This window comes from Stegastes partitus, unplaced genomic scaffold (assembly GCF_000690725.1).
Source record: "Stegastes partitus isolate 25-593 unplaced genomic scaffold, Stegastes_partitus-1.0.2 Scaffold38, whole genome shotgun sequence".
In the NCBI taxonomy this organism is placed as follows: Eukaryota; Metazoa; Chordata; class Actinopteri; family Pomacentridae; genus Stegastes; species Stegastes partitus.
This window is the reverse complement of record NW_007577769.1, coordinates 230,126-244,492: the sequence shown is the minus strand read 5'-3', so window position 1 is coordinate 244,492 and position 14,367 is coordinate 230,126.

The following is a 14,367-nucleotide window of genomic DNA, read 5'->3' as shown; positions in this document are numbered from 1 at the left end:
TGATTTTTGGTTGCCAAATGCAGTATTACCTGTTGGGACATTTACCAGCTTTCAATTTGCTTTATCGTTTGTCACAAAAAATAGTTCATTAAATAAAAAAAAAATAATAACTGTTGCTTTAATGTGCATGTATAGCTCTATTATTGGAACACATTATTGGTGTCCAGTAGATGGCAGTGTTGACTGCAGATTTTGAGTAGTTTGTTTTTTCCTCAACATTTGGATTCTTGTGTTCACTTGGTGATACTGTGAAATAGAAAGGTGTTGCTTGGCTGGTTGAACACAAAGCAAAAGCTGAATTAATTCATGGCACAGTGCTGCAAATTGATTTGACGTATGTGAGGTTACGAGCAAAGATCTTTAAGCTTTCCACACCCGTTTCCTTTTGCAAACATGAAACATTTTGTGAGGAAATTCTGTGAATGATTTCTGATGATGGCAATAATATTTAACTAATGAGAACAGTCTTTCTACTGTTCTTTAGATGCCCCCAAATCTGGGTTGTCTGGCAGTCCAGGAACCTTATAAGCAATACCTGTATGTCATTTGAAGTGTGGTGGTCCAGTGACCATGGCAAATGACAGATATAAATGGAGATTTCTCTCCCTATTTGACTTTGTATTGTTAATTGCTTGCCTTCTTTGTATGCTTTCTTGTACTATTTCTCATCCATCTCTATCTTCCTTTGTGTCATATTCCCTGGTGGAGTTTGTGTTTATAAGCTAGTGAGAAAGAACAATAAAACAAGTGAATAAAACAGAATGAATTAAATTAGTTGATTACCTGCAAACACACACAGACATGCATGTGCACACATGTACATATATCCACTCACACACAGATCAAATGGTGAGCTGAGGTCTGGCCCTAGGGCATGAACATGGATTAATGTGCCCAGGGCGATTATTTCATTTATAACTGTCCTGGACCTTTTCAGATAAGACCATTTTTCAGGTTGCCATCCATTAGCACCTTTAGACTGCATCTATTAGCCTGCCAAGCACTCAGAGCGCCATTTAAAGGGCCAGTGCCCTCCCTGTTTAGCTTGCATTGTAAAGCACTTTTAAAGAGGAGTCAAGGTTGTCTAGGGGCAAATTGAGCAGAGCTATCTCTCAGAGTGCTAAGGTGCAAATGTTTAAATTATCAGAAAAATGACACATAGGTTACCCCACCAAAAACCCATTCTGGATGTGAAGACAGTGCATCTGTTTGGAGTAAAATGTCACCAGAAAGGTGCATCAACCAATTCAAGTGGGTTCAATTCCTACTCCTACACTTTTTTTTAGAAATTATAGTATCAATATAAACCCACTGCAGTATGTCCTTAAAGTGTATAGGGGGTTTATAAAACCATCTGCATAACTTACAGCCCCAGTCCCCATGTTCTAGATACAGTATTCACATGCAAAAAATGTCCTTTCTTTTGTGCTCCCACTGGACCCTCCTGCGGTCCCCTCTAAAACCAGCAGAGGAAAACGGTCCGTGAGACATGCAGTAAAAGTAAAATATAAAATGGCTGCCTTGGCTGGGATTCTCCTTCATCAGCAGCTTGGTACTCACTGACCCCATTAATCCAGGTGTTCATTCATCTACAGCACGATCCTCCCCGGCTGTTAATGGCTCACCCTACTGAGTTTGCCCAGCTCAGCCCCGGTCTTCTCCTGCTCCTACCCAGTGTAATAGGTCCTGGTCCCATACAAATGTAATTGGGACTGCCAATAAGCTAAGCGTGGGCAGCCATATAAATGAGCCTTGGTAAATGTCAAGCCTTTTAATACTTAGTTGTAATGCCACATTTGTTTTGTAGGCTGTCATTTGGTTTTAGAGTGACCCAAACTTGTGAACCCCCCCTTCCCCCTGAGTACAGGTCAAGAGAAGGTGGTATATATACTTGAGGTTACACTGCTGTCAGTGTAATGCATGATTGGCAAAGATCCCTCATCTCTCAGGCAAAGCAGGCTAGAAATGTGTAAGCAATACAACAAGTTTCTCATTGATTAAACTGCAGGCTGGTGGACACTGTTCAGCTGTCTGCAGACTGGGCTCTTGTTTCGATGCAGACAGGCTGAGCTTTAAGGGACAGGAGCGCTCATGTTAATGTCATCTTTGCCTCACCGGCTCTGACATCAGGTCTAATATGAGGCCTCAGCTGCTGCCAATCTGACAATTCAATGTGTCTTTCATATAAAGGGAAGGTTCATGTGAATTAAAATGGCAGGCATGTGCGTCTGTCTGTGAAAATGTGCTTGTTTGTGTGTGTGTGAGCTTATGTCTAGGTGGATGTGAGCTTGCATGCGTAGCCTTATACTTGCTTTGCTTGAGTGTGTTTTGTGTTTGTGCGTGCTTGCGCATGCATACATGGTAATTTATGTACAAACATATGTGTTTCAGCGTCTGCACATGTTGGTCTGTTCACTCAAAGGTTTATGTGCAAGCTCTGCCTTGCGCAAGAGCCAGACATACATCGTACTCCTCATTTCTCCTCTCTCCCTTTTTACTGCATTCCCACATGCAGAGACTGTAAAAGAGAGTGATTTACACACAAGTGAATAAATACTTTGAGCTTGCAATACGGTCTATGTTCTATACCTCTCCTGTGCTGATTCGAAAGCTTTAGTTAGCCCCATGTCCCTTAAGAGGGTCAGAGGAGCATGTTTGTTTAGTGTCCCCGAAAATTCTGTTGTGGGATTGTTAGTGTAGCCAGAGGGTAAGAAAAGAAGTATCCAAAATGGTGCAACCTTAGGAATCATCACTGGTATGTAAACTGAAACACAGTTTTCACCTTTTAATTATCTAAGTGGCTGTGATGGCTACTTGTGACAACATGTGAGGTGAATACTGACACTGATCGCTCATGAAACTGGCTAGAAATCAGCAGCTTAGGTCAGCAGTTGGAAAAGGGGGGACAACTTGGAGGAGAGAGAGTGATAAAGAAAGGAGAGACAGCCCTTATTATGTAGTGTGAACTCAGCCAAGCTTTATATCCAACGTCTGTCTCCATAAGCCCTGAGCACTTGCTATGTGTTCATCTACACAGAGAGATGCCATTTGTCCTAGCAGACACACACACAAACACAAGCGCATACACATTCCCCTCAAACAGACTTCCGTAGCTTGTTTGACAAATTGAGCACATTTGTTCACTGGAGAAATTTTCATTGAGCAACTGGGTCTTCTCTGTGTCTCCTGTTGTTTCTCATTCAGAGGTTTCCTCCCCTCTTTCTCAGTCTGTGGGTAGATTGTTTACAGCAGGAAGTGCCTGGCATCCTCTCACTTGGCATTGGGAGACACTGACTTGGCTGGTGCTGGTAGCCCAACATCATTCACAGTCCCAGTGCCTGCTTCAATGTAATTCATGTGCTTTTGGGAGGCATCCTTACCGGAATAGAGAGCGTTTTTGTTGATTATTCCGTCTGTTTTTGATTACATCCTGGCTGGTCTCTGAGAGCTAGTGGACAATTTAGCTATCATTCCTAGATGGGTTAATGGGGCCCGGGCCGTAGGTTTATGTTGTGGTTCAAAACAGTAGGTTGGCACACATTTTTAGTTGTAACTGCAATGATTACTAGTTAGAAATGCTCGTGTGGTATTTTCTTTCACGTGTGTTCAAACTTGCATGTTTGTGCATGTATTTTTTGCTAAGCTAGCGGCATGGTTCTAGGGATGGGAATGTTGTACAGTTCACCACTTTGGCCCTGACTAGAATACTGTAACATTTAATAGATTAATTATTGTAAAATTGTGTATATATCCAAGGCTCTGGTTATATTTTCAACCTTGTTGATCTACAGACTTCAACTTGACTACTTGACGTTTTTGGATTTTAGAAAAAAGCTTGACAACTATTGAATGGACTGTCATGAATTTGGTACTTCCACATTATCCAGAGGATGAATCCTAATAGCTATGGTGATCCCTTGACTTTTCATCTAACACCACCAACAGCCTCAACTTATCCTGTGAAATACATATTCCTGATGGATTGGCACATGCATTTATGGATTCCCAACAGTGTGATCTATTGATCCCCTGACTTCCCTTGTAGAACCAACATGTGGTTGATATTTGTGGTTTTGATTGAACTGTCTCACCGGTCAGATGTATTGCCATAAACTTTGATACACACATTCATGTCTCCCTCAGGATCCTTTGTGTTTTTTCCCCTTGGCTTCAACTGTAGCACAATCATCAGAACAGCATGTCAACATGTCCATCTATTTGATTTTTTTGTTTGTTTTTTTACCAAAAAAAAAACCTGCAAAAGAACAAAATACACTAACTGGTGACAGGTCATAGAAGTTGTCTCCAAATACAGTTAATTCTGTGACTAACTTGATAACAGGCCTAAATCAAATGGTGCAGTGTGATGTTGGATATGTTTTCTCACTGTAAACCAGACTTAGTGCTTGTTAAAGATTGCTCTTGCGCAAAGAAGCTCTCCTCTGTGAAACACCAAGTGGACTGACTCATCCTTTAGTTGCAACTCCATTCATCCATCCATCTAACCATCCTTCCATCAATCCTGTTTTTCCCGCTTATCTGGTATCAAGGGATTGAGTCATGGTGGCAGCGAAGCAGGGCATTCCAGATGTACCTCTTTTTCAGCTCATTTTTCAGCTCCTCTTCGGGAATCCAATGGTGTGCTGAGGCCAGATGAGATATGTAGTAGTCCCTCAAGAGAGTTCTGGGTCTACAATAGGGTTTCCTCCCAGCTGGGCATGCCCAAAAAATCTCCAAAGTGAGGAACCCAGGAGCATCCAAATAAAATACCTTAACCACCTCAGCTGACTTCTATCAGTGTGAAGGAGCAGTAACTCTACTCCGATTCCTAACCACCCTAGTGAGAAGACCCATTTCAGCTGCTTGTATCTGTAATCTCATAGAGATGAGAGCTCATGACCATTGGTGAGGGTTGGAACATAGATCAGCTGGTAAATCCAAACCTTCGCCTTCCAGCTTACCTCCCTCTTGCCCATAGCGATCCAGTACAACACATTACTGCTTGCGCTTCTCCAATCCATCTGTATTTCTTATACTCTGTTTTGCCATCACTTGTGAACAAGATCCCGAGATACGTAAACTCCTCCACTTGGGGCAGTAACTCATTAATAACACAGAGGGATTTCTGGCAGAGAACCATAGCCTAGACCTAGAGATGCTGACTCTTTTCCTGACTGCTTTGTACTTGAAAAAACCCTCGTGCAACACAGTGATGCGTCTCCTCTGTAGCAGATCACGTCACAGCAGTCTGTTTCTTTCATATCACAATAATCTCAGCTGATCATTTCAACATTTTGAACCAGAGCCTTAAGCATCAGATCTTTTTGGATGTAGCTTGTGAAAAATATGGTGTGCCAAGTTAAACAGGTTACAAGTGATGTTTTAATGTGATAAATACATACTAAATAAACATTTAGGTAAATATAAATATTGGATTGGACTCAGTATACCCAACATTCATGGATCTAGAGTAGATCTGGCATTAAAAAAAACATGACTGGGATATCTATACTAACTCACTGGACTTAGATGATGATTGAGGTAAACGCAGTTTCTTCTTATCAGCATTAGTATTATCATCGTAATCACCTTAGCTTGCTAGATTGCTATTTATCTCAAAACAGTGCTGGGCCTAAGTTCAATCTCACAGGGTTGTAAGTCGTCAAATGTTTAATCCATCTCATGACTGTTTGTACAGGCTGGTCGCTGTTGTTTATCCAGCCATGATGTCAAACACACTGTAAAAGAGAGGATATTGGTGTCTTTGAGGTGCAAACAGAATTTGTGCCGTTTGACCCTTGAGATGGATGTTGCATGGTCTGAATAGTGCTAGCCCCTGCATAAGTACCTCAATTGCTCTCTGCAGAAGTGCTAAGCCTACTGGGGCTGTTTGTGCTGGGTAAGCTTGTATTTCCTTGAGCATGCACCACCTGTCAGCAAGCACAACTGTATGTGGATGTGTGTTTTTTGTGTGCATTTCTGTGTTCTTATATGAACACATGCAAGTGTGTTACAAGCCATGAATAGTGGCACAAGTCAAACCCATATGTTGTTTAGTCTACAGCAGCAGTAAGCTACCAGCACTAAGTGTTTGGCAGTCTCTTATTAAGGAGCTTTTAGACAGTGTAATTATATTCCAAAAGCGTTTGTGCGAGTGTATTCTTATGTTCGCACATGAATGTACATGCAACTTTCCCATGGGGGCTACCTGATCCTATTACATTATCCACCGCACATCAAAGGGTTAAGAGCTGTCTGCCTCTATAGTCATTAAGCCCTCTCTTAGCCACAGTAAATCAACGCTGTGCCGGCAACAGCTGCTCTGATCACCTATTAAAACTTCCATAATGTGCTGTGTGTACAGAGTGGGGCCTGTAAGCTGACACTGGCCAATAGACCCCAGATAAAGGCCATATTGAGCCTCAGACCTGGTTCCTATAGTCATCATAGGAAAGGAAGTGAAGCTGAGTGACTAGAGATGACAAAAAAGCCTTGTCATTAACTTCCTCAGAGCTTGTAACCATGCAGGACACAAAATGGATATGCCCCGTAGTGCAGATGTATTTATATCTCAGATCACTAGACTATGAGATGTTATCTTTAGCCAAGTTGGCTAAAGTCTTTAAACCTTGATATATTTAATGCTGGAGATTTCCCAGTTAAATGCCTGGTAGCAGCTGAGAAAATACTTTATTTCTTTTGTTTAGAGCTATAAATTATAATTCAGTCATGGGTGTATACCATTATAGGATTTCACTTAGAAAAACAAATGAAATACAAGCAACTAAATGATTCTAAACAGTGACAAGAATACACAGGTGCTTTCTGCAGTCATCCAACCAGTTCAGTTTGCAGCAGTGGACTTGACCACAGGCTAGCTTTTTCCGCTGATCTTGAAATTGTGTGGAAATCAATAGCAGGACTAGCAAGCTGAACTACTGTCAGTCTGTACAGAAGCCCACACTCAGGAGGCCTGTCTCCATGGAGACACAAACAGGGCATGAGACTACCCTCAGGTGAATTCTCTGTGTGGCTCCGCCAGCTGAATTGGTCCATTTAGGTTTCATTTTCTTTCTTGTCTACATCTTTCTTTTTCTCCTTTTCTTTCACTTTCTCTCCTACTGTTCAGCTGCAGACCCTAAGCTCGACTTTTCTATCTCTTGCTTTCATTCACTCACTTTTCTGTGTCTCTCCCACTGTCAGGTAACGTGGCTAAAATTCAAGAGAAAATATGAGGTGAAATTGGGTCTCTATACATGACAACTGTCACCGGCCATTCAGGGGTTGGATGCTGATTTGCCCCTGCAAAGGTTGCAGAGATGTTTGTCAGCTGATCTCATAGCGTGGCCCATGCATGCTGTGAGCTTCCCTCACCTCTCTCTGACAACATTTCTTTTCACCTTGTTTTTGTCCCCACCTCTCTTTTTTCATTTTTTCTTCTTTTTCTCCTCACTCGCACATGCAGATTGTTTTCCAGTATCTCACCTCTTCCTTAAACAGACCATATATGGAAGTGTCTCTGGTTCCTGCATCACAAGGTACATTTAGTGCTTTGAGTTTGTTTCGAATTTAGCACAGCAGCCCCACTGGATTTGTTTGAAGAAAATGAGAGATGTCTCCAAAATGTCTGATCAAAGCCTGGCTTAGTTGCCCAGGGGCTTCAACTCATGTTGATAAGATGTCCAAGTGCCAGTCATGGAGCTTATGACTGCCTAGTATCTAAGCAGATTGTATATTTTTAAAGTGCTAGATATAAACGAGGAGAAGAGGAGTGCACAGCCATCCAGTGAAGGACATGGATGTGTTTAAGGGCTCTGGCAACCAGCGCTGGAGGCCTGGCAGCTGGGCAGAATTCTTTTATATCCTGCTATGACAGGCATTTTCATACATTCACAGGCATGCATGAGTTCATGCTCTGTCTCTCTCTCTCTCTGTAAGTCTCTCTCTTTAATACGCTCACTCACCACTCGTGCCATTATACACACTGATATCCCTTTTTATTGTGGGTGAGGCTATTATAGAGCTAGGCTAGATAGGAGAATGAGGTTCTCAGTGTGAGTCTGCAGCCGCTTGTGTCTTCATCACCCTGAGAGGTCTGTGCTGAAAGTTGTTTTGACCACCTGCATCCCAGAACAGGGGAGAATTTCCGTCAGTTTTTTTTTTTTTTTTTTTTTTATAGTGCTGTACTAACTTCCTGGCCATTTCTTTGCACAAATATGCATGCTGGTGTCAGTTTAAACTAGTTTGTTGCGCCACATAAATACCACAAACAAAGTGGGGAAAGGACAGTTGTGGGGAGGTCGCGGTAAAGGTGATGAAGGTCGTATTCTAACAACATATTGTTCACACCATTGAATAAAAAACATACAAATCAATGCAGTTAGAGGGAGTGGGATTTATACCTCTTTGATATATATCACATGTATGTATGTATGTATGTATGTATATAATATTGACATATATACATTGATCACTATTATGTATTGCTGGTGATGTTGTCATTTGAGATTTGACAGAAGACTATGTCTGTATGCCATATAAGACAAATGTAATCATAAATGTGTGCAAACACAACAGAAGAGGCTGAGACAAATGCACGCACACGCACACGCACACGCACGCACACACGCATACACACACACACACTGATCACAGTTCACATATTAGCACTTGTATACATGTGGAGAAACATACTGTATGGACCAAGACAGGCTCATATTCCACTGGCCCCAGGCAGCAGCTATTGTATTGTGATAAATGGAGTGTCTCCCATCCCTGTAGCCACAGGGCACTGCATTGGTCCACTGGGAGCCTGTGGATGCTTGGTGGCCATTCTCCTAGGTTTCCTGTCTCCTGATTCAGCACCAGCTGTGCACACCAGCAGGAAAAAGAACATGCAAAGGGTAAAAATAATTCACTGGAGATTCATGGTATAGTATGACCCCTAAGGCAGTGGGATAGACAATAGTCTTCCTTTCACCTGACAGCAAGCCAGGCAGATATAACAGCATTATCGATGATGTCATCGGGAGCAGGAGAAGGTACCTAAAGAAAATGTGCCAAAATGATAAAAATGCAGCTTGTTTTGTAATGACTTACTATAAAAAGCCTTGTTTCATTGCGCCAGTTATTCCAGATCATCTGGATATGATTGCTGCTTATTTGAGCCACCACAGAACTGCATCCCATACGGAGACACTTAATCAAAAGCTGAACTTGGCAAATTTGTCTTGCGGTTTCAAGACAATCTCTGACAGTTGCCCTGGCTGCCTCTATGCCTAGAAGCCACTCAGGCATTGAAGGAGACTGAGCTTTATGGCAACAATGGCAGGGGTGCCAGTGGAGCCAGGCAGTCATCATGGGAGCGACTATGGTGGGCTGTCAGAGAGAGCTGTGTGGCAGCACTGTGTGGTTGAAGCGCCCTGCTCTCCCCATAATGGAACAGCTGTTTGGAGCATGGTGCGCCAGGGCGCTGGAGCACAAAGTAAATAGAGGAGAAGAGCAATGTAAACAGAGATGGGATGGTGGGAGCTGCTTCTCTGCTACCGTGAAAGGGGGTAAACACCCCAGAGAACTAGACGGAGGGGTTGTCAACACAGGAATGCACAAACACCACTACACAGAAAGGTGTGGAAAGAAAGGGGAGTGTAATCTGAAAGAACTGAACCACTCCGTTGTCAGTCCCCATACAGTGCTGGACCTGTTTATTTTTATTTTGTTGGGATGGATAATTACAAGAGTTGAGACAAACTATCTTGGAGACCATTCCCAGTGTCTCAGCTTTAAAATCTTATTTTTAACATATGCCTTAATTTGATTGGATTTTGGATGACACTAATTAAATAAGCTCACAGCAGATCTACCTCTTAAGACAGCCAAAGGTCTTTCTTTATTATTTATGAGATATAGAGTGTTTCCAGCTGCCCTGCACTTACAAATAGGCTAGTATGAGAAGGCGCCTGACCCCTTTTATGACAGGCTGTAATTTTTCCTGCAATTGTTAGGTCACCAGAGTGCTGCGGACAGCGAGAGAACTACTGCGGCTGTTGGCACAGTATCGCTTTGTAACGTGACACATGAAGACATCCATACATGCTTGATAAAACCCATATTCATGTAAGCGATTTAGGAGTGACAAGTGACAACCAGCCCCTCTGACTGTGCAGACAAACGGGCTCAGCTGAACTACCCTAATTTTTTTCTTTAGCTCTTGTGCAAAAAAAACAAAAAACAAAAAAAAACTGAGGCTTGGAAAGATTTGATCTTTTGATTTCAGAGAACCATTTCAAAACTATCCCCTGATTACACAGTATTCTGCGATTGTTACCAAGCTGGGTAAATATGCTATAAGTGAACCGTTTAAAGCAAGATACATGTCTTAGATTGTTAAGACTGTGTGGCTGATAAATTCTCCCTTTTTGCCCCTGAATGGACAAACATGCTGAATCCTTTTTCCTGGACCTATCCGCTCTTTTATTTTCCTTGCTCATTCATTTATGGACACACCACTACTGTATTACACAACAGAAGGACAGACAAAACAGGAATGATTTTGGAATAAAGGACTCAATCCAATCCACAAATAAAAACAGGGAAAGACCCTGAGAATGAGTCATACATTTGTTATTTTGTCACTGCCATGCAAACAGGTTGGCAATATTACATTAGAGTTTGTCCGCAACATATGTAGCAAGGAGCAACAGTAATCCCATGTAATACTGTGAAAAGCTCTTTTAGCATAGCTGATACAGAATCTTTACAAGCCACTAATAATGAGCAACAGAGAAATGGATTAGGGGTGGCATGGCTGGATCTTAGCCACAACAAGCAATACACAGCACGGTTAGTGAGTTGACTGTGCGTTGGCATGTGCAACATAGGAGTACAGATTAGTCCAGCGTATCCCTATGAGGAAGTGTAGGTATTTGCAAACAGCAGGTGGTTCAGCATTCAGTCCACCTCTGAAGGCTTTTCATTACTCATGCTGTTAACACACACACACTTACAGCTTTTCAGGGTCTCTTGCACCTAAAGTTGTTTAATTGCAGATTCTGGATAGAGTCTTTAAACAAAATGATAGGGGTCTTGTTTATTATCAGACCTACTAGAAGATTTTCAGACTCGCATTTAATTTGACTTAGCATTTGCAGTTTTCATATCATGTTTCTCTCACCTATAAATGTTGCTCTTCAATATTTGTGTATATTCAAATGCAGAAAACAAAGATGCTTTATGTTTCTCTCGCTTGAGCTGCAGTTTTACTTTGTGTACAGTGTCGCTGAGGGTTATTCCGCAACGGCTCCATAGCTGAAAACTCATAACTGAAAAATGAATGATCAGAGCTTTGGCGCCGTTTATAAAGAAGCAGTCAGTACCTGAGTGATCTGTTTGTCCTGCTTGCTTCTACCAGCACCTTGTCAAGACCCAAGACCTCACCTCAACCCCATGGCTACACACTCACAGACCCACACACACATACACATGAACACACACACACACACATTCACACGCACCAGGCTGTCTGTCCCCTGTTCAACCCCCTCACAGTCAGAGGCCAGACAGGGTCAAGCAGAGGGCGAGACATTTATGAGGTGTAGATATTTGTGCAGGAAAGCATTCCTCCTGTTGACACTGAGCAACACAGTCTGGATGCTGACCAAGCTGAACTAGATGGGCACTGAAACTTAAGGCAGGCAGACCGGTCTGTTGAATAAGAGATAACAGAACCCACATTAAACACTTGAAATTGTGCTCCAGATCAGCGATAGCTTTGGTGCATTGACATGTTTTGGTGACTTTATCTTCCCCACAGATTTAGCATGTTTGCTTGGTTAGTGTATAATTTGTCAAAAAGATCTTAATTACAGCCCAAAATTACATTATTAGATCCCTGATGAATCCCACGCTGACTGCATATCTCTAAGCATTGAGGTGTAATGAAGGAAAACCATCTCAAAACATGATTGCTCCCACACACACCCACTCCTAACCCTGTCCTCAGTTTGAGTGGTGTGGAGAGTCCCTCTTTCCCCCATGCTGCCGATGCAGGAAGGGCCATGGCTCGGACACGGGGCAGTGGCCTTAGTCAACACAAAAGGTTGTGGTGGTAAACAGAACTGTGTTCACTGGGCCACTGTTGGAGATGACTGATGTGCCCATTAGCCCCTGTCTGGGCATTAGGGGGAGGGGTGGCGGCGCTCCGGCTCCATGCAGGACAAAAAGACCCCTGGGCCTGCAGAGAAAGGTCACTGACCCATATTGTGTTTCCTTCAGGCCTAGCCAGTGGTTATTTCACTGATTCAGGTTACAGAAATTGGCTTTGTCAAAGCTGATGAGCATGTATGCAAATGGACAGATGCTGTAGGTTATGGGTGGTGTGGGTGGATAGAGGAATATACCTGCTGCTCCAGGCACTGCACAGAGAAGGGTACATATTGCTGCTGGCACTTTGTGCTCTACTAAAAATTCATGAAACTAGGCTTTGTTATTGAGTCAAAATTTGAGGGGGGGCTGGGGTGGAGGTGGGGGTGGGGTTACAACGTTTCAGTCTGTCAGCTTTTTTTTTTTTTTTGTATGATGTAGTGTGCTTTGTGTTCCACTAGAGAGCGCCCTTCTTTACTTCTAGCCCTCATTCAAGAGATATGAATACTGTATATATATATAAATCTCTTTATTTTGATTGGAAACAAACAATGAATTTGAATAAAATCTTACATTTTTGTTATATTTATATCATCTATAAAAATCTCAATCCTTTACCACAGGTTTATATATAAAATTGCAGCACAAATACAGAAATAACACATTTACAAATCTTAAAAACATTAACACACTGAATGCCAGCAGACTTGTTCGAGGCCTGGGGACAACATGGTAGTTTTTAGTAGCTTTTGGGCCTGTCACATGGTTTTCTACCACCCCCACAGATACACTACAAACGGACCAATTCATTTTCAAACGAAAATAGGCAAATGTACTTTATCATGAATCACAAAAATTCATATCTATCTCTAAATCAGTCAATATCATATTTACAGAGCTTGGCAGATAAACCCAGCAGGCTTTATTTGATGCTGTGACAGATCTGTCTGTATTTACTAAGGAACACAAAGCTCACATAAACTTAGTTCAGCCAGAGACACTTACATCAAAGGATTTATTGCAACAAATAAAAGAATTTGGCAGAAAAGGGGCTTTGTGCTTGATGGTGCTTTGCAAATGAATCCAAGTAGCCTCAAAATTCTAAGGGGAGCACATTAAACCTCCCGATGGGGTAAGAACAGAGCCAAGCATGGACGTATAAATGAGATATGCGATATACTTAATGCACAACAAGGCAAGAGCTGCACCACATCTAGTAATAAGAAACTAGGAAGAGGTGGAGGGTGGGGGGATGGTTAACGAAGAAATCAGTCATGTGATGTAGGTAGGGATAAACAGCATAACCAGTAGCAGTAAAGGCAACACAAAATGATCAAAAGAATGAGTTTATCATGAAGGCTCCTTACTGACTTGTTGACTTGCTGTTCTGGCGATTGTTATATTCAAGTGATGCTGATGTTTTTTTTTTTCCTTCCTTTTACAACAGCAACAAATCTCCCTTAGACATGTGGAGAAAACAGTACACCTACACTTGGAAAGCGATAGTTTGTTTTTAAAATATTGTTTCTTTGGTTTCAATTATGTGTATATTTGCCCCATTTGGAAGGTACAGCTCTGTTTATTTAGTCTTTCAAAGCCAATGTCTTCGTCACATTATGAAACCTACTCAATCAGTGTTTTTCAGAATTCACAGGGACCCTCTGAAATATCTCACTTTCTTTTTGTCACTTACAAGAAGTAGTGGCAATCTAATGTTTACTCCACCACGTATATATATATCACCCACATACAGTATGTAAACCATATACGGTCTATGAGGTGAGCACAGAAATCGGTGTGTCGCAACAGTTTTACTGCACTTTTAATGTTATTTCTGTGTTTAACGCAGAGAAAATAATTGTCTATACGTTTTATGAACAGTCTATGTTCATAAAACAGAAATGTGTTGATATGTAATGCGTATGTAGGTAATGGCAGGTGCAGTAAACTGGTAGCCACAGGAGGATGAAGGGGACACAGCTAAAATAATAGAATTCATTCACAGAGGTTTGTGGATGAGAAGAATCCAGTGTTGCTTTATTTCTTTTCACTAGATGGTCTCTACAAGACCAGTTTTATTTAAGAAATGCAAATGCGACATCACACCAAGAAAAACAATGTCACATTCTCATAAAGCGCTCTTGGCATGAACAAACAGCAACATTGACAATAAATAAAATGTTGGCAAACAAAATAAAACTTTGTGAACAAAAATAAAAATAAACA